This window comes from Leiobunum rupestre, chromosome 9, assembly GCF_980474605.1.
Source record: "Leiobunum rupestre chromosome 9, qqLeiRupe1.1.hap1, whole genome shotgun sequence".
In the NCBI taxonomy this organism is placed as follows: Eukaryota; Metazoa; Arthropoda; class Arachnida; order Opiliones; family Sclerosomatidae; genus Leiobunum; species Leiobunum rupestre.
In genome coordinates, this window is record NC_143392.1 from 11,610,140 (window position 1) to 11,633,573 (window position 23,434).

General features: G+C 35.9%; 2 non-coding genes across 2 annotated transcripts; one reads left to right on the forward strand and one right to left on the reverse strand.

The window, feature by feature from the left end:
- Positions 1-6,644: 6,644 nt before the first annotated feature.
- TRNAW-CCA (transfer RNA tryptophan (anticodon CCA)) lies at positions 6,645-6,716 on the reverse strand. The gene has a single exon. It is a non-coding gene; the product is annotated as a tRNA-Trp (tRNA).
- Positions 6,717-6,982: 266 nt separating this feature from the next.
- On the forward strand, positions 6,983-7,054 carry TRNAW-CCA (transfer RNA tryptophan (anticodon CCA)). The gene has a single exon. It is a non-coding gene; the product is annotated as a tRNA-Trp (tRNA).
- The last annotated feature ends 16,380 nt before the right edge of the window (positions 7,055-23,434 follow it).

A 23,434-nucleotide genomic window follows, 5' to 3' on the forward strand; every position in this document is an offset into this window, starting at 1 on the left:
ATAGCCGATCATCACAAATCACAAACGCTATCTGAAAAGAGCAGTTTCCGGACTTCAGATAGTCCCGTTTCTCCATTTGAGCCAAAATTACAATTATTAACGCTATCAACCTTGTTTTGGTCGACGTAAATTGCTGGCTTTCAATGGAGTTAACTAGTTCGCGGACGTCTCAACTCTCAGCTTTTAACACTTCCTTAGAACTTACATTAATCAAGGTATTAACTGGATAGCCAGAAAAATGTCTAAAAAACGAGATAGTTTTATAAAACGAACGCAGAGCAGCGATTTAGATGGAATTTGTAATGAGCTTAAATGAACAATGAGTTCAAAAATCTATTTTTATCACCAAATCAACTTAAAATTTTCCATTATTTCAACAAGCACTATATAAACAGTAACTTGTGGGTCCTGGCTCTCGGAAATATTACTTCTGGGAAATTTCCTTAAATATGTTGTATTTAAGCGTCTATTGAACCGAGAGAGTATCAATCGAATAAATCAATAAAATTTTAACGGTGGACGCGGCGGCAAAAATTTAACAACTATTACTAAAAGATACTACACTTCGATCTTATCCAATCAACTTGTTACTCACTTTCAAAAAAATATTTCATACGTAAAATTTGTTACTGCGAAAGATACTAATATTAAATATCAAAATAATTTTCTTCAGTTTAATTTTTGATACTTATATTATGTCATGGTAATTAATAATTTAATATTTATCAAATGAAATATTCGACGCTAAATCTTCGTTTTTTTTTACAAAACAAGATAATTTAGAAGTACTTCTCTAGATATAGATCTGTTTTATTTAAACATTTTTGATAAAGTATGTTATAAAATTACACCCAAAACTAAACAACATAGAAAGGACCTGAAACAAGCACGCCAAAAGATATCAAAGGTCCAGTTGATCTAAAACGATTCTTCATAAAAACGGGTGGTCCAATAAACAAGAATATACTTAAAGTCAAAATTACAATTCGGAAGTGTCAAATTGCGGGGTTTGGGGTCTCAAAGCTCAGTGATTATGTGGAAAAGCCGACGACCTTCCCCTCGAGAACGTCAAATTACAGCGCGCTGACAGTCTTCAACAAGCCACCCCCGACCGAAAACGAACTTGCCAAACACATACGAAATGTCTCTTCGATTTCAAACGAATCGGCAAGCCCACATGACCGACTAGTTAAGCCCGCCTTAGAAAACCTACAACCTCGAACTTCTAGCCAGTGATGGGCACGCTCCTCTCATTTTGAGCGTTAAATATCTTTATAAAAAAGGGCAAAACAGAAATGAGAGGAACGAAAATTTCACCGCTCAAAAAAGAGCGAAAAGAGAGGAGCTAAAATTTCACCGCTCATAAACGAAAGAAAATAACCGCTCAAAAAGAGCCAAGATAAAGGAGTTAAAATTTCGTCGCTCATAAACGAGCGAAAATTACCGCTCAAAAAAGAGCCAAGATAAAGGAGTTAAAATTTCGTCGCTCATAAACGAGTGAAAATTACCGCTCAAAAAGAGCCAAGATAAAGGAGTTAAAATTTCACCGCTCATAAACGAGCGAAAATAACCGCTCAAAAAGAGCCAAGATAAAGGAGTTAAAATTTCGTCGCTCATAAACGAGCGAAAATTACCGCTCAAAAAAGAGCCAAGATAAAGGAGTTAAAATTTCGCGCTCATAAACGAGTGAAAATTACCGCTCAAAAAGAGCCAAGATAAAGGAGTTAAAATTTTGTCGCTCATAAACGAGCGAAAATTACCGCTCAAAAAAGAGCCAAGATAAAGGAGTTAAAATTTCGTCGCTCATAAACGAGTGAAAATTTCGTCGCTCATAAACGAGTGAAAATTACCGCTCAAAAAGAGCCAAGATAAAGGAGTTAAAATTTCCACGCTCAAAAAAGAACGAGAAAAGAGAGAAGCTAAAATTTCACTGCTCATAAACGAGCAAAAATAACCGCTCAAAAAGAGCCAAGAGAAAGGAGCTAAAATTTCACCACTCAAAAAAGAGCGAAAATTTCATAATCGCGAGCGGATAACACACAAGTGAGCGCAAGCTGAGCGGTTCCTTATCAAAAATGCCCATCCCATTAGCAGTGTAGAGGTAGCATTACGGCGTACAGGCTTAACTCCTAGACGTTCCTCGTGCACGTTTCCGAGAGGTGGGCTTAACCAGTTTATTGAAACGGGACCGCCAGCAAGATTCACACTTCGGTGGTCTCGTTAAGCGCTAAAAGGCGAGGCGAAATAAAGAGAGCCGCTTTGAATAATACAGGCGTCGGTGTGATTATAGAGGGCCACGGGATGACGAGACCCCGGGGCCAGCGACACTAGCGCCGCAAACGGACAATTCCCGAGTGAGACATCAAAGGTGTTTCAACTCGTTTCGAGTCCGCTAGGACTACCCGGACAATAAAAACCCGACTTTCCATATCCTGTTTCGAGACTCGAAAAAAAATTACCGTATTATATTTTAAATTTTTAATTGAAAATTATTTGGCTCTAAAATTACAATACGCTCGTATTTTAAAAAGGTCAAAGGTCATTTTTAGTAACGTAACCACGAATTTAATTAACCCATGAATATTCAACTCTATAATTAGCCATGGTATACTCTGAGAGAACAAGGGGCGGAGCCTAATTTCGCGACATACGAGTGATTTACTTTTTAAGCCAATAAGAACTAATTCAGAAATGATGTCACTTTAGCGCAAAAGCAGAATTACTGCGAAATGACTTCTTACGTACGGTTCGGGTTATTTTGTTAAAAATAAGGTTTAAAGCTATAAATATTTCTAGAATAAAAATACGAAATGAAGGAAACCACTTAAACATACAAACTATTTCTGAAAAGCTAAGCCTAAGTGATACTTTGGAAGAAAACCTGAGACAGGGTTTGCCATATTATTATTATTATTATTATTATTAAATAATAAATTATCTGTTATAATTTTACTCTCGATTTTACTACAATAATAAATATTCTAATAATAATATTAAATAATGATAAATACTGCAAAAAGGAACCATAACGCGTCATTTTAGGAACTAACGCTTCGACTGCTTATAAATAGCAGCTGAGTTCTGCTTTGACTACGTCATTATAAATTGGCTCCGCCTCCCGCGTCACCGGAGGTGACCTTGGATATTCCAGTTGAATATTCATATGTTAAATACAGTAGATTCAAAACGTAAAGAAATAAAAAATGGGTGTATGTTTTTTTTGAACTTTTTATAAGTTGTTTGCGCAAAATCCGAGTGGCAAAATTGGACATAATAACAATAGAATAATTTCACCATTTTGTGCGGGTTTTTTTCTCTATGCGAAAAAGCATGGATGACGTCGCGTCACGTGAGACTGAAATCACTGAACACTGTACAATAGGCCTTTTTATAAAGTAACATTGGCCTTATTGTTTTATGTTGCTGCTGCGTCACGGGTGACGTATCGATGACGTTTTACTACGAAACGCCCTGGACATAAGAGTAAATTCGACGAGACACCTTGTTTTTAAGCATAATCTGAACTGAACTTCTACGTATTTCGTGACCAATGAGCTACATAAAAACAAGCTAAGCAAGGCCTAATAAACGTGCCTCTATATAACAATATAATTCGGCTCTTGAGATAAGTTACAATCGGGTAGAGGTCTATAGGCTTCGTGCGTAGTTTAAATATTGGTCACAAGTATCGCCGCCTACCGAGTTTTAAATTGAATATATGAAAGCTGTCTGCTCGTTCAAAATTATCTATGCACAACAGCTGAAGGTTTAAACCCTAAAACATTGAAATTCAAAAGTCGTCTGCTATTTCTTCACATATATAGTTGACTATAAGAGCTTCTTATCCGATCTTTTATTATTTAAAAGTATAGAAATTAAAGGGGCTCCAAAGTTCGGTGGCAAAAAAAAAAGAAAATTGAGCATTCTTTTCATTCCCCCCCCCCCCCCCACCCCTCACTCGGCCTTGGCAGAGGCGGGCAGAGTCAACCGTACATTTCGCACTTTACTGACTTTACGCCTATTTTGCCACCGAACTTGGGAGCCCCTTTAAGCCATTCATCTAAATAGATAAAGTGGATAGTGTCCCTTTAAGAATCAATAATTCAGCTAAGTTGGCTAATGTGCTCTGGGACTCTTGGGATCCAGGATCATCCAGCTGAAGTGTAGTGTAATAAAAGAGCTAAAGTGTACAATAGTGGATAGAGCCTGATATCGAAAAGGCGATAGCATAAATTGCAAGGTATACTGGGTAAAATTTATTTCGGGGAACATTTAAGCGCCATCAAACGGTAGAAACCTTTAAAAAATGTCACGTGGTTATAAAATTGCTTTAAAGATTACCGTTGAACAGCGACTTCCTGCTTCATTAAATAAATCTTTAAAAGTTTAACTTTTAAAGAAAGTCATACTTAAAATTTTGTGGTAAGTTATGTTTTTAAATATTTATACTTTTTTAATAGAAAAAAATTTTGCTAAACTTATTTTAACGACGACTCGGTTATTAGAATTATTACTGATATAGCGATGTTAAGTCTCTGACTATAAATTTGTAAAAAAATAAAGACTTGGAAGTTGGACTAGAAGTTCCAGGACGTACCGTTTCGCGGGACAGTATTTTTTGAGTTGGAGAATTAGGCCTAGTAAATGCACTTAATCAAATCGTGTTGGCGCCATCTATGGTGTTATTGGAAAACAAAACCTTAATATATTTTGTAAAAGTGTCTGCTTATAGAAACAGATGGCGCCAGCATGATTGGATAAAGTTGAAACTTAAAGGCATAGGTTTTCTTCTGCCTGTCCCCCTTTAAATTAACTTAGTGGAGCACAAATACCCTGGTGGTAGGCTAACCGCTGAACATGTTGGCCTAATTTAAAGGGGGACAGGCAGAACAAAACCTAGGCCTTTAAGCCTAATTCTCTTACTCTAATAAAACTTGTCCCGAGAATCCCAGATTTATTTGTATCTCTAGTTCATATTCTACCTCATTGGCTACGACCAAAATAATTTATGCTATGCTGTTAAAAACTACACCTAGTGAATGACATGAAATATTGTGAATTGAAATCTATTCTATTCACATACAAAATAGCTCATACCGACCAACAGAACCGAAGCTGTAGTAAATTTAATAAATCGTGCGGTCGCCATCTTGAAAGAATCGACATCTTGAAAAGACTTTAGATGTCTATCAAGTGCTCTCTGATAACCCATGACATAATGTATCCAGGCTTGGAAATTTTTTGATTTTTTAAAAAAATCGGATTTTTATTGATTGAATTTTTATTTTTATGGATTTTTTTTATTTTAATTAAAATTTCAAAGTTTTATATAATTTAGTATCATAATTTTACTTAAAACAAATGTTTTAATTTTTGAAGACTTAATCTATATATATGTATAATGAATTTATTAAATTTAAGCTAATAATCATATAGAAGTTTTTATTTTTAAAACCTTTTTTTGGTAGAATCCAATGCAACATTAGGGGGGCAAGTACAAGAAAGATTATATTTAAACCTAAATTATAGCTATTGGCGAGGTTTTTTCTTTTTCAAAAATTCTATATAAAAATTGATTTAAATCAATGATATTTTTTGCTCGTGATTTAAATCAAGTAGATTTAAATCATACAACCCTGAATGTATCAACCTCAAAATATTCGAATCAAACTAAAAACCACAATATACAATTGAACAACTAAAACCAATAATTAAGTAGTTACAATACTAAATCAATTTCACTTAATATAAAATTAAGCTAATATTATTAATTATCAAGGAAATTAAATAAAAAAAACAGTTAAACGTGAAATATAAAAAGGTAGCTAAAAAACTGAAGAAGATTATTATCGAAAAATTCATTTCCAAATAAATGGGTCAAGGAAAAGCAAGACCAACAGACAGCGAGAGGAAGATTTTTTCTTCGCGTTAAAACATTATACGAAAATTAAGAGAGAAAAAATATTGTCAAAGTACTAAAAATGGTCTAATAACGCGTGTTGGAAAAATTTCAGAATTAGTTATGGATGGGGAATATATATAAAAAAGAACTTTTAACAAGAATTTCTTTATTCTAAAAAGAACTACAAAGGCCTCTTATAAATTTTATTATTAGGAGACAAACATGGCAGATATATTTCAACATACAACGGTCTATGATAGCTGCAATATATAGGTTATCTCTTACCAAAATCTGACAGGCTATAAACGCCTTAAAGGTGGGCTTGCGGGCGGGGGGGGGGACAATTGACACCTATAAAATAACACTACGCCAATGCTCGCGCCTGTTCGCGCCAAAAATTAATTACCACTTCATGGCAGGAGGGGCCAGGGGTGCCGACACTAGAAGCGAAAAAAAATGACGTACTGTTGAGCTTTAATTTAATGTGACATTTCAGGAAGTTATTAAAAATATTTTTAGATAAATATACGCTCTCTTTAAGATTAGAGGTTATGATTTATTAGTCCTATTTTTCACCTGTCTACAACGTAACGAATAAACCAGGTGAAATATATAAAAAAAATTTTGGGCCAAAATATAAAAAGTTGTATTTAACATAAAATAATTTACAGGAATTTTACAACTTTATTTTTTAAAACACAGTTGAATTGTGAGAATAAACAAAAAAAAATAAAAAGTATCATGACCCGGACGTGATTCGAACACGCAGCCTTCTGATCTGGAGTCAGACGCGCTACCATTGCGCCACCGAGTCATATGATGCACTAGACTATCGTTGTCTTAAGTAGAAAAAACAGCGTTTGTAAATCGATTTATACAAATATATTATTTTGAATAATGTTAAAACCACTTACGTAATAAAATAGTGATTACAACGAATATAATTAAAATAATATCTTATTTATTTTAAATTATCAATTTTTGTCAATCGATAGGGCCGCCATTACGCACTAGATGGCGAATAAGTAGTAGCAATAGGAAAACGCGCGAAAATAATGATTTTTACTCCCATTCAATGTCGACCCGGTGGCGCAATGGTAGCGCGTCTGACTCCAGATCAGAAGGCTGCGTGTTCGAATCACGTCCGGGTCATGAATAATTTTATTAAACTTTTGTCTTAAAACCGTCGTGATAATTTGTGCGCGACAGCAGCAAACGTAGCGCCATCCATAGATTATTTGCTGAACTTTTATTATCAAGGCTAGCGGGATTTAAAAAAAAAGTCGTCTGCTAAATATTGATTCCGCAACGAATCTAGAGATGTCGCTAATGAAGTTACAAAGTTTCGTCTGCTATGACATAAATTTACAGTAACTTAATTCTTAACATATTTTTACAGTAGTTATTTTAAATTATCTTTTTAGAACCCCAACAACAATTTTACGGTTATATTTTTCCAAAAAAGATAAAAATATCGATATCAATATTTTACAGCTTTAGCTAACATATCCTAAACACAACCGTAATCTATTTAGGTTGTTATAGGACATTAGTGGTAATCAGAACGTATTATAGGACCTCCCAGGAGTCAACGGGGAAATACATGAATGATGGCCAAACATTGTTCTTTTTAAGAAACCAACTTCCATATCTAGCCCCGTTACAAAATGACAAGAAAAATGGATCTATATCTCTCTCAGAAATGGTGCCCCCTTTCGGTTGAGGTGGGGGTCACACGGGGCATTCTTGCGGGAAAAAAGTCATTTTCTTTTCTCATTCTTCGCTTAAAGGATGTTCTAACAATGTTATACGTTTATGATTGAGTGACTTGGTTTCGTACATCTTTTCCCCGTTAGCTAATAACCACCGTGACTTCAAAAGGTTAATTAGAAAGCTAATTAGAAAGTTCATAAGATGTCTTCATTTATCCTTTAAAAACTTACTAGTTTTTGGGAGGCCCTTAATTACACGATGTTGTAAAATAAGAGAAAATTTATTAATTGTTTCGCGTAATTTTAAAATTAATGAAAAAAGAAAATTTTTGGTTTTAAATTAATATAGACCCGAGCGGCCGGGTTGTTGATATTTTGATTTTTTAAATCAAATTTAAGCGGTATTTTGATTTTAATGATTTAAAAAAATATTTTGCCTATTTTTCTTGACATACTAGCCCAAAAGTATTCGCTTACAATTTTACACTCATTACTCTCAACCGTTAACTAGAGTTTTAGTGTATTTGGGACGTTTTATGTTATAATTATTACTCCTTAATTACTTTAAAATTGGTATAAATAGGAATGAAAAACGTCTGATTGGTCGGAATTGTAGTCTGCTACATAAATTCGTCTGCTGCTTGAAATTGGGTTAAGGTTAGCTAATGCAAAGTAATAACACTTTTGGGAATAATTCGTCAGGTCAATTAGGAAATATTTCCCTATATTGATTAAGGATTTGTATTGGTAATATAAACTAAATTTTAAATTAATCTTAGTTAAAATTAATTGATATATGTAATATATTTGAATTGCCATTACTACCTTTTCCATAACTACATTGAATCAATTATTTAAAAATAACTTGATTTAATTCATCGATTTAAATGAAATTAATTTATATCAGACAACCCCGCAATTAAATGTTCACCACCTTTTGGGATTCCTCGGCAATTTAACCCCCACCGTTGGTGAATTTCTGTCTACACCACTGAAGTCTCCAGAATACCAAACAAAATATACCATCTCCCACGCGATTGGTACAATTATTTATAACAATACCGTCCTAAGTAACACCAAAGAATGTATTTTTGCAGGATGACCATGTCGAGACGATCCGTGGGCACCATGGTCAAATTGTCCCCCTGTCACGAGAGGCGGAATGAAAAACGTCACCAGCTTTAATCGCATCGGAACTTCGAAAGATGTTAGGGAACCAATGAGAAAACGGGCTGATTGGATATTTTTTTGGGGGGAGGAGTTTACTGTTAGAGCGTGGGGTGGAAGGGGAGCTAAGCTAAAGATCGTCTCCACAAAATCATTCTCCCCAAGTAGAAATTAATTCTTGGTAACAGACATGGTAGACCTAATCGAAAATAAATGAAAGAAAATAACAGAAATTATTAATGTTCGGAACTAGAAACTTTTCTTCGGACATTTCTCAGATTTAAGTGGAAATAAAGGTGGAAAAAATCAAAGGAATAGCCGCCGCATGTAGGGTTCGCGAAAAGGTGAAATAAAATCTTTGTTTAGCGTACAAAGGCGGCCAAAAAAGGGGTACCTGACTGCGAAGAAAGGAACAGAGCTAAAAACTCGTTACGCCGATGATCGATCGGTTTTTGAATGTCGGGTTTGAGCTTCCATGTTTGGAGCGGACCCCTTTGACCACAGCCTTCCGAGACCATCACCCTCCAAAATGCAATTAATAGCCTCTAAGGCATATTTTGGGTTCCATCCATCGGGTCGCCCACGAACTAATAAATAGTTATTATACCCGACAGAAAACTTGAAGAAGTGTTAATGATATGTGGGTGTTTTCAAACGGGAATTCGATACCTAAGAAGGTGTCGGGTTTGGGGTGGTTTCAGTCACGTGATGTTTACCTAAAATGGACAACAGTGAACAGACAGTAAAACTGGGCGAGTCTCATGGCGGCGATTTGGAGTGGTTTATCTATATGAAAAAACACGAGTGACTTAGTGTCACGTGGGATTGTTAGTACCATAAGCCTTCAATTATCTCCCATAAGTATGTCAATTAGTGATAGTGATATTACCATAAGACTATAATTATTTACTTATAAGTGTGTCAATGAGTGACGTCATACCCCAACTAATAAGAGCCTCTAGCTAAAGAACGAATTATCAGTCGCCGGTCCAGTGCCTCGGCGCGCTCACACTAATTATGACAACGAGGCAAAGAGTGAGTATTAGGCCTAACGACTTAGCAACGGCTCTCAGTAAAACTTTAATGCGCGGAAGACAGGGAACGTACATGATTATGAAGTATAATTATTAACTTAGTGCACTTGGTTTACAGGTTTGTTGTGACCTTTTGTAAGTTTCACATACGTACCATGACCTTAGGTTTTTACGATTGCTCCGACATTCGTAAAAATCATGTACACTCTAGAGAAAAATGATGTTAGAAATCGTGAAATCAACTTAAAAATCCGAAATCTTGGCGAAATTCAGTTCTAAAATTTGGAAATCAGTCTTAAGAAAACAGAAATCAACTCGAAAATCGTGATCTGAAATTTTAAAATCAGTTTCTGATTTCAGAAATCACTTTGAGATTCTAAATCCCGAAGCCAAAATTTGCATGTGTCCGACCCACCATGGCTATAGCCGTGAATGATGTGAATAGGGGGAATGTATAAAGTTTTTTTAATTACATAATTATATTTTTAATTCTTTTAACCAGTGCCTTCCACAGCCAAACTTTCCACCATGAATTAATTTATTGGTTCGTCACTGCGTGGTATTCACGATAAATTTATACGAGATGGTGACTATGGCCCGAAGGCAGAATCAACGTCAGAGGGAAAACGGGTCTGACAATGACTGTTCTATAAACAATGATGACGCCTACGGAATACTACCTAAAACCAAAAATGTCAACGACCATGTTTCATTTTAAAGTAGTTACTATCACAAGGAAAAAATAATATTTGGATAATTTAAACATTGTTCTGGTAGCACTAAACCTTTATGAAGTTGTACCATCCCAATAGTTAAATAATGATGTAGAGATAACCCGGAGTGCAGTGCCGTATTTCCGCCTAGGCCAACCTAGGCCGCGGCCTAGGGGCCCATTATTGGAAGGGGCCCTCCAGTGACCGTAATTACTGTATTCGAAGGCATAAATCTATAATATCAATCGTAATTTATATTGGAGAAATTCCTAGATAGAAGATTTCGTTTTAAAATTACCAAAAATTCTGCCTGGCAGTTTACGGACGCAGCCTTTAATCGCAATGTTGCATAATTATCGCGTATTTAGTCGACGATTGTCAAGAGCTTTTATTTAGTAATATAACCGTAGAGCTCAGACTTCTACGATGAAACAGGGAAATTCAGACAGAGCCTAGTTCCAGGGATAAGAGTAAATGCAGCGCGTGAAAAGGGGCCAGACTCCTTATCTGCCTATGGGCCCAGGATCTCTAACAAGGAGAGTACCCGAGGTGTTTATTGCCGATTTAGTTCAAAGTCGGCCGTAATGTAGACCTATATGAGATATGAAATTTCCCAAAAGGAGACGTTGTACTACCCATTCGATTTGCCATGGCAACCGAAAATGTTTTTGACCACTTACAACCAAAATAAGATTTTTTTCCTTATTTTACCCAAAATGTGTTACAAATTTCCCCTAAAAATGTTTCAATTTACCCAAACTTGATGAAATTTACCTAAATGTGGTCCAAATTACACATTTCGTGATTTTCAAAATTTTTAAAAATTTTCGTAGCAAGGACCCTGTGAAACCGAGAAAATCCCATGCTTTTTTAAATGGAGATTTTAAGTGATCAAAAACATTTTCGGTTGCTATAGCGAAACGAATGGGTAGTGCAACGTCTCCTTTTGGGAAATTTCATATCTCATATACATTACGCCCGACTTTGAACAAAATCGGCAATAAACACCTTGGGTACTCTCCTTGTAAGTTTGACCTTGCCGGAGTGAACGAAGTTAATTTACTTCTGATCTAGCCAATCCGACATATCAATCATCCAAAAGTACAGTTTTAGTATACCAAAGAAAATGGTTACGTACAAAAACACCTGGATTTTGCAAAACAGTTTAGCAGGCTATTAGGAAATACAAATGACCCATTTTGAACCGAAGATCAAAATCATCACTCATTTCACCAAAAATAACAAAATAAGCAGGCGTATAAATTTACATATAAGTTCGTTACTATGTTAATTTTCACTTCCCTTTCGGTATAGAGTCAAAAACTAAGCCTTGTCTACAAAAACTACGAGATAATAAGCTCCAAGTCGGAACAATAATACCAAAAAACACAAGCAATTACTGTTCCTTTGGCTGTAAACAAAGGGGGTTCATTCCAGTATCCAGACTGGGGCAAAGCAGCTTCAAAACAACCCGGTTCATCCATGACTAAAGTTAAACCCTATAAAGATAGTTTGTTTCTATCATGGTTATACCTAAATCATGGTAAAAATTTCGTGAGAACCGCCTCAGGTTTTTTGCGCGTTTTCCCCCCGAATATAATTAAAAAGGTGATGAAAGGTTAGCTACCGTGGTGGCGAAGAAGAGTTGATTTTCGGCTTAGTAACGTCGCAACCTGCATCGCGTGTTCGGGACATCGTTTGGAACTTTTGGCGCTCATAAAAAATGTTGTAGCTATAGGCCTAGCAGATTTAATGCTTTTTCTTTGGCCAGATTTGGCGATAAAGTTACGGCCCAACACGTGTGTTTATGATAAAATACTTTAGTCGGAAAAAGGGCACACAACTACAGAAAGGGCAAGATGTAGTTTAGATGTAAATAGTTTTTTAACATAGCGCGCTTCGCTTTGTGTCTTGAGATATTTAATGATTTACCAAGTTTTAAAATACGATTACAAATTACGAACAAGCTCAAATTATTAATCTTATGAGATGTTTCAAAATTTGGTCGTTAAATATTGCTTGAACATGTCGAATTACGTTAAAACATGGGTGCTTATATTTATAATTTAAGATTTAAGTATTTCCCGAGATGAAAATTTTGAAGGTCGAGATTAGAGATTATGTTTTTATCCATAACCGAAAATTATCCGAAAAAAAACTTTTTTTTGCATATTAAATCGTTTTATGACAGCGAATAATATCCATAAATCAAAGAATATAGACCCCAGGAATCGAAAGAAAAACCGTTAATGTCTCGGCTCTCGAGTTGACGGTAGAGCTTCCGGCTAGGCGAATCAATAGAACCGGAAATAAGCCAGTCAACCTAGGTTTGCCTTCGGAGGCTAGAGACAAACAAATTATACTAGATGGAGCTGCAGTTTCCATTCCTGGGGTCTAAATTCTTTGCATAAATTAACAGTTAACCGAAATTTTTATGAATAATCGAAATTTTGGCGGTTAATTTATCTGTTCCGCCGAGCTCTAGTCGAGATAGCCATTTACTTTTAAAGATGGCCCATTTGGAACCCCTTTCCCTATAAAACCTCCTAAAACATAGTAAATTTTCTCTATTAAGGGGGAAGAATACAGTAAAAGCCTCTTTTTCGTTCAAGCTGAACGTTTCTGTTTTAACAATTACATAATTGTTATTAGGCTATATTTTTATTATTAGGCTGAACCTTCCTCTAGTGCTTAAAATAATTTTGATAATTCTAATATTAATAGTTAACGAGATATAAGGTCCTAACTAAAGGGTAGTTTGGGCACTTGCCCAACTTGTTTAGCTCCGGGGTCCAAATTAAAACGTAATAACTTAATTACTTTTAAATTTTAAATGGTCAAAATTATTTTAGTCACTAAACAAGAGGCTGTTCTACACTTAAATATTAATTTTATAAGTTAAAATACCAAATTAAAAGAGTTCAGCTTGAAATAGCGCGAAAGTAGACAATGGCTACTGTAGTCTTCCCCTTAATGATTCTTATAAACTCCAGAGTTTCCAGGTATAAGTGACGCCCTCCCGCCGAAATAGGAACAACATTTTGGTTGTCGCTTGCCGTTTAAATCACGATTTTAAAAATTAGCTAAATTATCGGGCATTTTTTTTAAAGGAGCCTTGTTTGATAGCAGCTTAAAAAAATTCGTAAAAATTTTTATACTTGTAATGCTTGCTTTCCACTAGCGGGCGTCATAATGCATTTTTCTTTACGCGCGTCAAAATGTTTGTACGCCCCAAAGTTGGGTGACGCACCGTTACGCGCCCTAGTGGAAACCAAGGCTTACATGTTGAGGTTAGCGGTAATAGTGAGTGTGGGGAGCTGTTGGCTCGCGTGGCATGAAGGGCTTGCCAACAGCCTTTTACGCATCGCAAACATTACCACCTAATTTAAAAGAATTAAAAGTCGCTCGATGACTTAGTACTAAGATGGTGCCCTGGGTATTACCCTAGCGGATTATTATTAATATGTTATTATTATTATTATTATTATTATTATTAACAGTTGGAAATATTTTCGAATAAGAATTAATTTTGCGAATATTAAAAATATTAAATAGCTACTGTAGTTTTTACCCAGAAATAATGATTAGTTATTATAATGTAAACCCTCCCAAGTAAGCCTTAAAACCGACATCCACCCAAGCAGATTTTCCCACACCATCCTTTTGAAAGACGCACATTCAGGCGGGATTTGGCCCAACTGGAAACTCTTTTCAGTTCATAGAACCTATGTTTTATTGATCCACAATTTTCAAACTCTGTTGACATTATTTTAAAAGAACCATTTAATTTATTGTACTAAATTACATAAAATAAATATTGGACAATTCAATATAAATTTGAGCTGTTTATCTACACTAACTTTGCTAACTTAATAAATTCATTAAAAGCTCTGTGGGTCATGCAAGGAAATTAATAAACAATAAAAATAAAAATGTAATTTCGAACGTTATTAAGTAACCCCCCACCCTCCCCCGCTTGGATGCGCCACGGCGACTAGTTTTAACTAAGCCCAAAAAAAATGCCCGGAAAATAGTCTAACACCATTCAAATCCAAAACAACAACTCCGGGATTAAACCAGAAACGGCAATCTATCGCGTATATCCATTACGTGTAAAAGTGATCCCGTTACACCACCACCACTCGACATGAGAAAAAATTGCCCTATTGTGAGTATTTTCTCTTTAGAATCCCGCGCGAAAATGATCCTAAAAGTGGAAGAATGAAGTGGTCGGGTAGAGAGTCTCGTTCCGGACCAACGAATTCACCTGCCTTGGGAATAAAAATATTCATGGACGTAGAACACACGTTCGTAAGTGCTGTTCGGGGACTAGCACGGGCGCGCGGGGCACAACGCGTAGTTTGCCCGAAATACAATAGACCTTTCGTTTTATGATGAGGGGCTCCCACCGTGTCCCGACGACGTCACAGCCTCCCCATTCGGAAGAGACCCCGCTCTTTAAAAATACAATACACTGGGGAGAGAGAGAGGTGTAAAATACGCGCTTTTAAATGATGGGTACTCCCCCTACCAGGACTTTCCTGGACCATTCGCTTTAATGGTTATGGATGGAAAAATGTACTCAACGCGGATTATTAAAATGATGCCGGGTTTACTCTACACTATATCTTTCAGGGATTTGACAATACAATTGGATCATTGGTTTAACCAGAAGTCTATAATATTTCGCGTAAGTTTGTCACTTTGAGGAATATTTTACTGAGAGCTAATAACGGAGTGACGTCATCACGAGAAGAAAATCTCCCCCTAGCGAGGCGCTGTCAAAGGCCACTTGTGAGGCCAAGCGCTCACTGCTCTTCGTAACGTCTACGTACTACTTTCCACAAGCCTTTGCCTCGTAACGGAGACAATGCCCTGTGGAAGGCAGGACGGATACGAAACGGAGAGCCAGTGGGCGCCTAGCCTAACGCGGGAGCAAGCGGACGCAAAACGGCAACGAAGCCCGTAATGCAGTCTGTCGTGTGAATATCTCTCAGTAAAACTTTTGCATGTAAAGAACTAGGAGCAACAAACACAGCACCCCACACCAGGAAAACGCAACCCGTCAAAAGTCGTGTATTTTCTTGCGTACAGTTTTCATTGGTTAGACGCTTTAGCGCCTGCTGCCATCGGAAGGGGAAAATTCCGAAATTGTCTTCCCCCTTTCCGTAAAACGCTCAGCGCACAGGCTCGTCCAATGAAATTTGTATACAATTCTGCGTTAGCGTGTTTAAAGGCTAGCTGCGTTCTCCTTCTGTTTGTTGCTGAAGAATAGGAAGTGTCACACTTATGTAATAATATGATACACTTATGGTTTAACAGTTCAGGGCAGAGTCACTTACAGAACCGTTGTATTTGGATAAATTCTGTTAATAATTTAACACTAAAATTTAAACAAAATTAGCGTATACTTAGGATAGATCTATTCTTGATTTTAACCACTTAATGGGCGTTATTCATATTTGCCTCAAGCGGCGGCTTTCGGAAGCTTTCGTGTGGAACATGGTGAAGCAGACGCTATTTTAACAGGGTTGCCACGCATTTTTCGTTCTAAATTATTTATTTCACATCGAAAATATATGGCAACCCTGTTAATAAGTCGCAGGAAAACCAGGCTGCCATCCATTTTCTAAATTATTTAGAACGAAAAATGCAAGACAAATCTGTTAAAATAATGTCTGCTTCACCATGTTCCACACGAGCATTATTTGTGTTTACACCAATTAGGACATGTTCCACACGAGCATTATTTGTGTTTACACCAATTAGGACATGTTCCACACGAGCATTATTTGTGTTTACACCAATTAGGACATGTTCCTCACGAGCATTATTTGTGTTTACACCAATTAGGACATGTTCCACACGAGCATTATTTGTGTTTACACCAATTAGGACATGTTCCTCACGAGCATTATTTGTGTTTACACCAATTTACGACATGTTCCACACGAGCATTATTTGTGTTTACACCAATTAGGACATGTTCCACACGAGCATTATTTGTGTTTACACCAATTAGGAGATACCGGTTTGATTACGTTATAAAAAGGGGGGGCGGAGCTTACTGTTAGAGAAGGAAGTTGAGAAACACTAAATATCATCCCAACATAGTCATTATTCCTCACTGGAAATAAATCCGGACGCAATAAATATCGCATAGATTTCTACCAAAAAAGTTTTAATTTTAGCCATATTTTGTTTTGTTCAAAATAGATTTTACCGCAGAAGATGGCGCTACACAACACTAGGGGAGCTTTCCCGCTTTTATTAACTAACGGCGTGAGATGCAAGATTGGTGGCACGTGGGAATTGGAACGTGCCAGCTAGGAGCAACAAACACAAGGAGAACGCAGCTAGCCTTCAGACACGCTAACGCATTGTTGTGTACAAATTTCATTGGACGTGCCTTTACGCTGAGCGTTTTACGGGAAGGGGGAAGACAATTTCCGAATTTTCCCCTTCCGACGGCAGCAGGCACTAAAGCGTCTAACCAATGAAAAATGTACGCAAGAAAATGAACGACTTGTAACGGGTTGCGTTCTCCTTGTGTGGGGTGCGGTGTTTGGTGTTCCTAGGTACCACTGAGTATGCGTAGCTGGCCAGTTTATTAAAAAGCTGGGTTGGCTGCTTAAAGGCCTAGGTTTTCTTCTGCCTGTCCCCCTTTAAATTAGGCCAACATGTTCAGCAGTTGGCCTACCACCAGGGTATTTGTGCTCCACTAAGTTAATTTAAAGGGGGACAGGCAGAACAAAACCTAGGCCTTTAAACCAAGTTATATTTTTTTAATAATTGTTTTTTTTAATTAACTAAAAATTATTTCAAAATGTTGGTACATTTTCTTATCGAAATAATTATATTTTTAACGAGGGGTCGGACATTTATCAAAATCCCGTACACTCAGTGGCGTAGCTGATGGTCCGCAGGGCCCGCGGTGCGGGGGGGGCCTCGAGCTTCGGGTGGGGCCCCCGCTAACCATAAAAAAAAATTAAAAAGGGGGGCCTCATAGAAATTTTTGCGGGGGGGCCTCTGAGTTCTCAGCTACGCCACTGCGTACACTTTGTCTAAAATCGCAAAATCTTTAAACTCTATCTATGGTAAATTAACATTGAAATCCCAAAATCACTTAAAAATAAAATGATAAAATCGCCAAAATCTCTACGAAATCCCGAAATCCCGTACAAAATAATGGCAAGTGTCCGACCCCTCGATTTTTAAAACATTTACAAGGTGACCACATTTCCTATATTTTCAATACCTTCCTATAAATTCTCATGTAGGCCTAGTCTATAACCCGAAAACATTCCATCGTCGTGTACCCTTCTTCATCCAATATTTCACTTTATTTTATCTACTGATTTTCGATAAGAATCCTTATTTTTGCTTATGGTTTTTCCTATATTTTCCTTTAATTCGCTTGAGAATTTCCTATTTTTTTTATAAAATTTTCGAGGCATTTTCCGGCATTTATACAAAATCAAAATTGAAACAAAAACTAAAACTTCGTTCTGGTGAGACTTGTAAAAAACGAAACTAAAACTTTTTAGTTGATTGTTGATATGTATACACGGTTAAACAAAGTCGAAAACAGATAAAAAGTAAAATAAATCAGTAAATTATAAAAATAACGGTTTTTTTCCCAACATTGTTATGTAGCACAATCTTCTTCATAGTCGGAGTAAAAATATTCTTCATTATATTTTAGTAGCAGAGTTGCCAGATTGTGGGAAATTTCCCATATTGTTGGAATTTTGGTGGTCGATTTTGGCTTTGTGGAAAAAATGTTTTTTTTTTTCAACAAATTTGATTTTGTGGGAATTTTCATGACTGTGGGTATTAATCCTATGGTTTTTTTTTTAATTTGGCTATCAATAGAAAGCTCAAAATTATCTAGAGCATTGTATTTTCGTGAATCTTCGGATTTTATAAATATTATAAAGGAGGCGCTTCCTAATACTACAATCAATCAATGCATAGGCCTAACAACCAAAATTGTAATTTCAATCAAATTTAATTTTAAAAAGATCAATTATGGCATGTTTTCCGTTGAGTTGTCGTTGGGGGCGGAGCTAAATATGTTTGTGGGATTCGTGGGAAATCTACTATCCAGCAATGGGAATTTCAACATTCGAAAATTGGCAACACTGTTTAGTAGTCGTACTAAGGTCCGATCAAAGTGCCTTTTCACATAAGCGGCTGAACATATCACACCAAGTATGATAAGAAATTGAATTGATCTGCTATACATACTCACTTGTATCATGGATCCAACTAAAATGAAGATGGATTTACGATTAGACCACAGATTTTGATCTGTGTTTTAACAAACCAAGTAAAAGTAACTTAGAAGTGCGAATATAAATGTTGGATTTTGTATCAATTCTTCCAACAATTTAAAAAATAAATAAATTTTATCCATTTAATTATTTTAATTTTTAATAAAAATACTATAAATGTAGGATTTGTATCAATTCTACCAATAATTTTAGAAATTATAATTTTACCCATTTAATTATTTTAATTTTGAACAAAATTCTTGGAACTATAATTATTGGATTTTGGCATTTGCATAAATTCTACCAATAATTGAACAAAAATAATTTAATTATTCAATTATTTTAATTTTGAATAAAAATATGAATTTTGTATCAATCCTACCAATAAATTTAGAAAATAAAATTTTACCCATTTAATTATTTTAAAAATAAAAATACTTGAACTATAATTATAGGATTTTGCATAAATTCTAACAATAAATTAACTATTTAATTATTTTAATTTTGAATAAAAAGTACTCGAAATTTAAAGGTTGAATTTTGTATCAATTCTACCAATAATTTTACAAAATAAAATTTTATCCATTTAATCATTTTAATTTTGAATAAAGCTACTTTAAATATAAATGTTCAATTTTGAATAGATTCTATCAATAATTTTCCAAAAAAAAAAACTTTAACCATTCTTAAATATAAATATTGATTTTGGATAAATTCTACCAATAAAATTTTAACCATTTAATTAGTTTAATTTGGAATAAAAATACTTAAAATGATAATTCTAAGAACGAATACAAAGAGTTGTATGTGTAATAAAACAGACGGTAGTTCCGTCCAGTTTTCCCGCCAAAAAGGTGGAAAACAATACCCCGATTGTGAGGAATTTGTGTAAATAGCGACAGCACGCGTCCGCGGCATACCAACGGGGACCACGAGCGTGTCCCCGCGATGTTGAAACATAGCTCTACTCATCGTGTCTTTGGGATATTCAATTCATTGAAGCATAAAGAGCCCATCAAGGAAGAGAGCGGGGAAACTATGGCCACTTTGTGCCTTTATTATATTTCTAGTTGGGGATGATCCCGACAGGTGGCGTGTGACCGGGGCACGTGGCGGTCACGGCTTCTGGCCACCCGGAGAAGACCCCTTGCCGAGAGACCAGACACCGAAATCACCTGCCCGCGAAACAGCCGATGGACAGGCCAGCAGCGTGCTCCTCCGCGGAATCATCAACCGGACAAGTATCCAATTGTGACTCATCCCCACGAGACATTTAATGATAAAGATTAGGAGGTGGAACCTTGTTTTCCCGCCAAAGAAATATTGAAATTTCTCTAAATTAATTTGCGTTATTTTCCTAGTGACCAAAGCAATAATATTTAGCTGAAATTATTATAAATTAATTGGAAGTTTATTCCTATTACCTACAGTGAAAAAACAATACCTGAAATGATTATGAAGTAATTTTGGAATTTTTCACCACAGTGAATAAAACAATCCAATTTAGCTCAAATTATTATAAATTAATTGGTAAAATTTTTCCTATATTAAACAAATAGTTTGCCTGAAATTATGATAAATATATTGTCGAATCCCCCCTCCCAGTGACCAAAACCATGAAATTTACAAAAATTACAAAACAATATTTCTTAAATTAATTTTACCGGATTTTATTTATTAATTTAACTCAAAAGGTGACCAAAACAATGAAAATTTAACTAATTCAAAAAATAAACATTTTAAATTTTATTTATTTATGTTATCAGATTTTAATCATTTAACTCAAAAAGTGATAAAAATAATAAAATTTAACTAAATCAAAAAATGGAATGTTTTAAGCAAATTTTATCAAATTTTACTCACTTAAAGGCCTAGGTTTTCTTCTGCCTGTCACCCTTTAAATTAGGCCAACATGTTCAGCGGTTGGCCTACCACCAGGGTAATTGTGATCCACTAACAAGGAGACTACCCGAGGTGTTTATCTCCAATTTTGTTCAAACTCGGGTGGTAAGTAGACCTTCATGTAACTTGAAAATCCCGAAAAGGGTGGACAAGAATGGGCTTTCGTTTTGCCATGGCAACCAAAAATGTTTTTCACAACTTAAAAACTGATTACTCGTATTTACCTAATATATGTATATTTACTCATATTTACCAAAATTGGCGTATATTGGTCCAAATGTACCAAATTTAGCCATGATCTGAATTATGTATCTAATTGATGAACCTTTTTTATTTTTTTGAAAAATATTGTTTTATGTAAATTTTCATAGAGAAAATCCGTTTTTAAGTTGTGAAAAATTTTTTGGTTGCCATGGCAAAACCAAAGCCCATTCTTGTCCACCCTTTTAGGGATTTTCAAGTTACACGAAGGTCTACGTACCACCCGAGTTTGAACCAAATTGGAGACAACCATCTCGGGTAGTCTCCTTGTAAGTTAATTTAAAGGGGGACAGGCAGAAGAAAACCTATGCCTTTAATCCAAAAAGTGAAAAAAATTATTAAATCCTTGAATGAAGTATTTTAAATGAATTGATTAGATTTTATTCATATAATCCAAATAGTGACCAAAATAATAACATTTAATTAAATCAATAAATGTAATATTTTCAAAATTAATTTTATCGGATTTTAATTCAAATTGTAACTAATTATTAAAATTTAACTAAATAAAGAATTAAAATATTTTAAACCCACTTTATCGGATTTTAATCAATTAATCCCAACCGTTTCATCAATTTGAACTGTTAATATATTTTTAATATAGTTTCTTTTAATTTAATCAAGTCAATTAATAAAAATAAAATTAGCTAGGTAAATATTTTAATCGATAAGTTTTCTCTGATTTTTAATTTATCTGGCCGTTTGAAAAAATGGTAATAATTTCCCACAATAATCCTATCTTTTTTCTATTGTAAACGGGCATTATCACAAAATAATAATCCAGATATATAATATCACTTTTTGATTGAAGTTAAATACGTGAAATAGGGCAAAATAATACAAAAAACAATGTAAAAGAAAAACTAATAAAGGTGCAATATAAAAAGCTACGTGCGGGTGGGCAAGTAGCCGTGACATATAGCACGTTTATCAGTGTTTTGATCCGGCTACGAACACGCGGATGATATGGCCACGAATACGCTCAAAAGCTCAACTAAAACAAGCCGTTCCCAAAACTATAAACCAATCCACACATCAGCAACCTCAATAAGATAGGCAAAAATGTTGTACACTAGATTTATGATTACCAGTTTAGTTTCCTAATATTTGGATTGTATTTTCTTATTTTGGATTTCCCGATAATTATCGATATTTCTTATAATTCCGACATATCTCAAACGTTTCCGACATATCTCAAACGTTTCCGACATATCAGAAATGTTTCTGACATATCACAAACGTTTCCGACATATCACAAACGTTTCCGACATATCTCGAACAGTGGCGCCGATCCCATGGGGGCGGCGGGGCCGAAGCCCCCATTGGGAAAAATCAATCGAGGGGCTAACCACTCTTAGAAAATCTGTACACCGGATTACACTTAGATTAGCACTGCCAAAGGCAGGGACTTCAAAGATTACGCGTAATCCCATTAGTACAGTCAAAGGTACGGCTCTGTACACCGATTACGCGGAGTGATCAGCCCCTCGAAATCAATGGGGGCTTTGCCCCCATTGGTAAAACCGCCGATGTTAAAGGCCGTTTACTTTTAAGCATCCGTAGCAAGAACGTGTTGCCAGCAGCCTCATTCCAAGTTTATTAGTGAGCTTCGGCCCCCCTTGGGAAAAAAGCGATCGGCGCCACTGATCTCGAACGTTTCCGACATATCTCGAACGTTTCCGACATATCTCGAACGTTTCCTACATATCTCGAACGTTTCCTACATATCTCGAACGTTTCCGACATATCTCGAACGTTTCCGACATATCTCGAACGTTTCCGACATATCTCGAACGTTTCCGACATATCTCGAACGTTTCCGACATATCTCGAACGTTTCCGACATATCTCGAACGTTTCCGACATATCTCGAACGTTTCCGACATATCTCGAACGTTTCCGACATATCTCGAACGTTTCCGACATATCTCGAACGTTTCCGACATATCTCGAACGTTTCCGACATATCTCGAACGTTTCCGACATATCTCGAACGTTTCCGACATATCTCGAACGTTTCCGACATATCTCGAACGTTTCCGACATATCTCGAACGTTTCCGACATATCTCGAACGTTTCCGACATATCTCGAACGTTTCCGACATATCTCGAACGTTTCCGACATATCTCGAACGTTTCCGACATATCTCGAACGTTTCCGACATATCTCGAACGTTTCCGACATATCTCGAACGTTTCCGACATATCTCGAACGTTTCCGACATATCTCGAACGTTTCCGACATATCTCGAACGTTTCCGACATATCTCGAACGTTTCCGACATATCTCGAACGTTTCCGACATATCTCGAACGTTTCCGACATATCTCGAACGTTTCCGACATATCTCGAACGTTTCCGACATATCTCGAACGTTTCCGACATATCTCGAACGTTTCCGACATATCTCGAACGTTTCCGACATATCTCGAACGTTTCCGACATATCTCGAACGTTTCCGACATA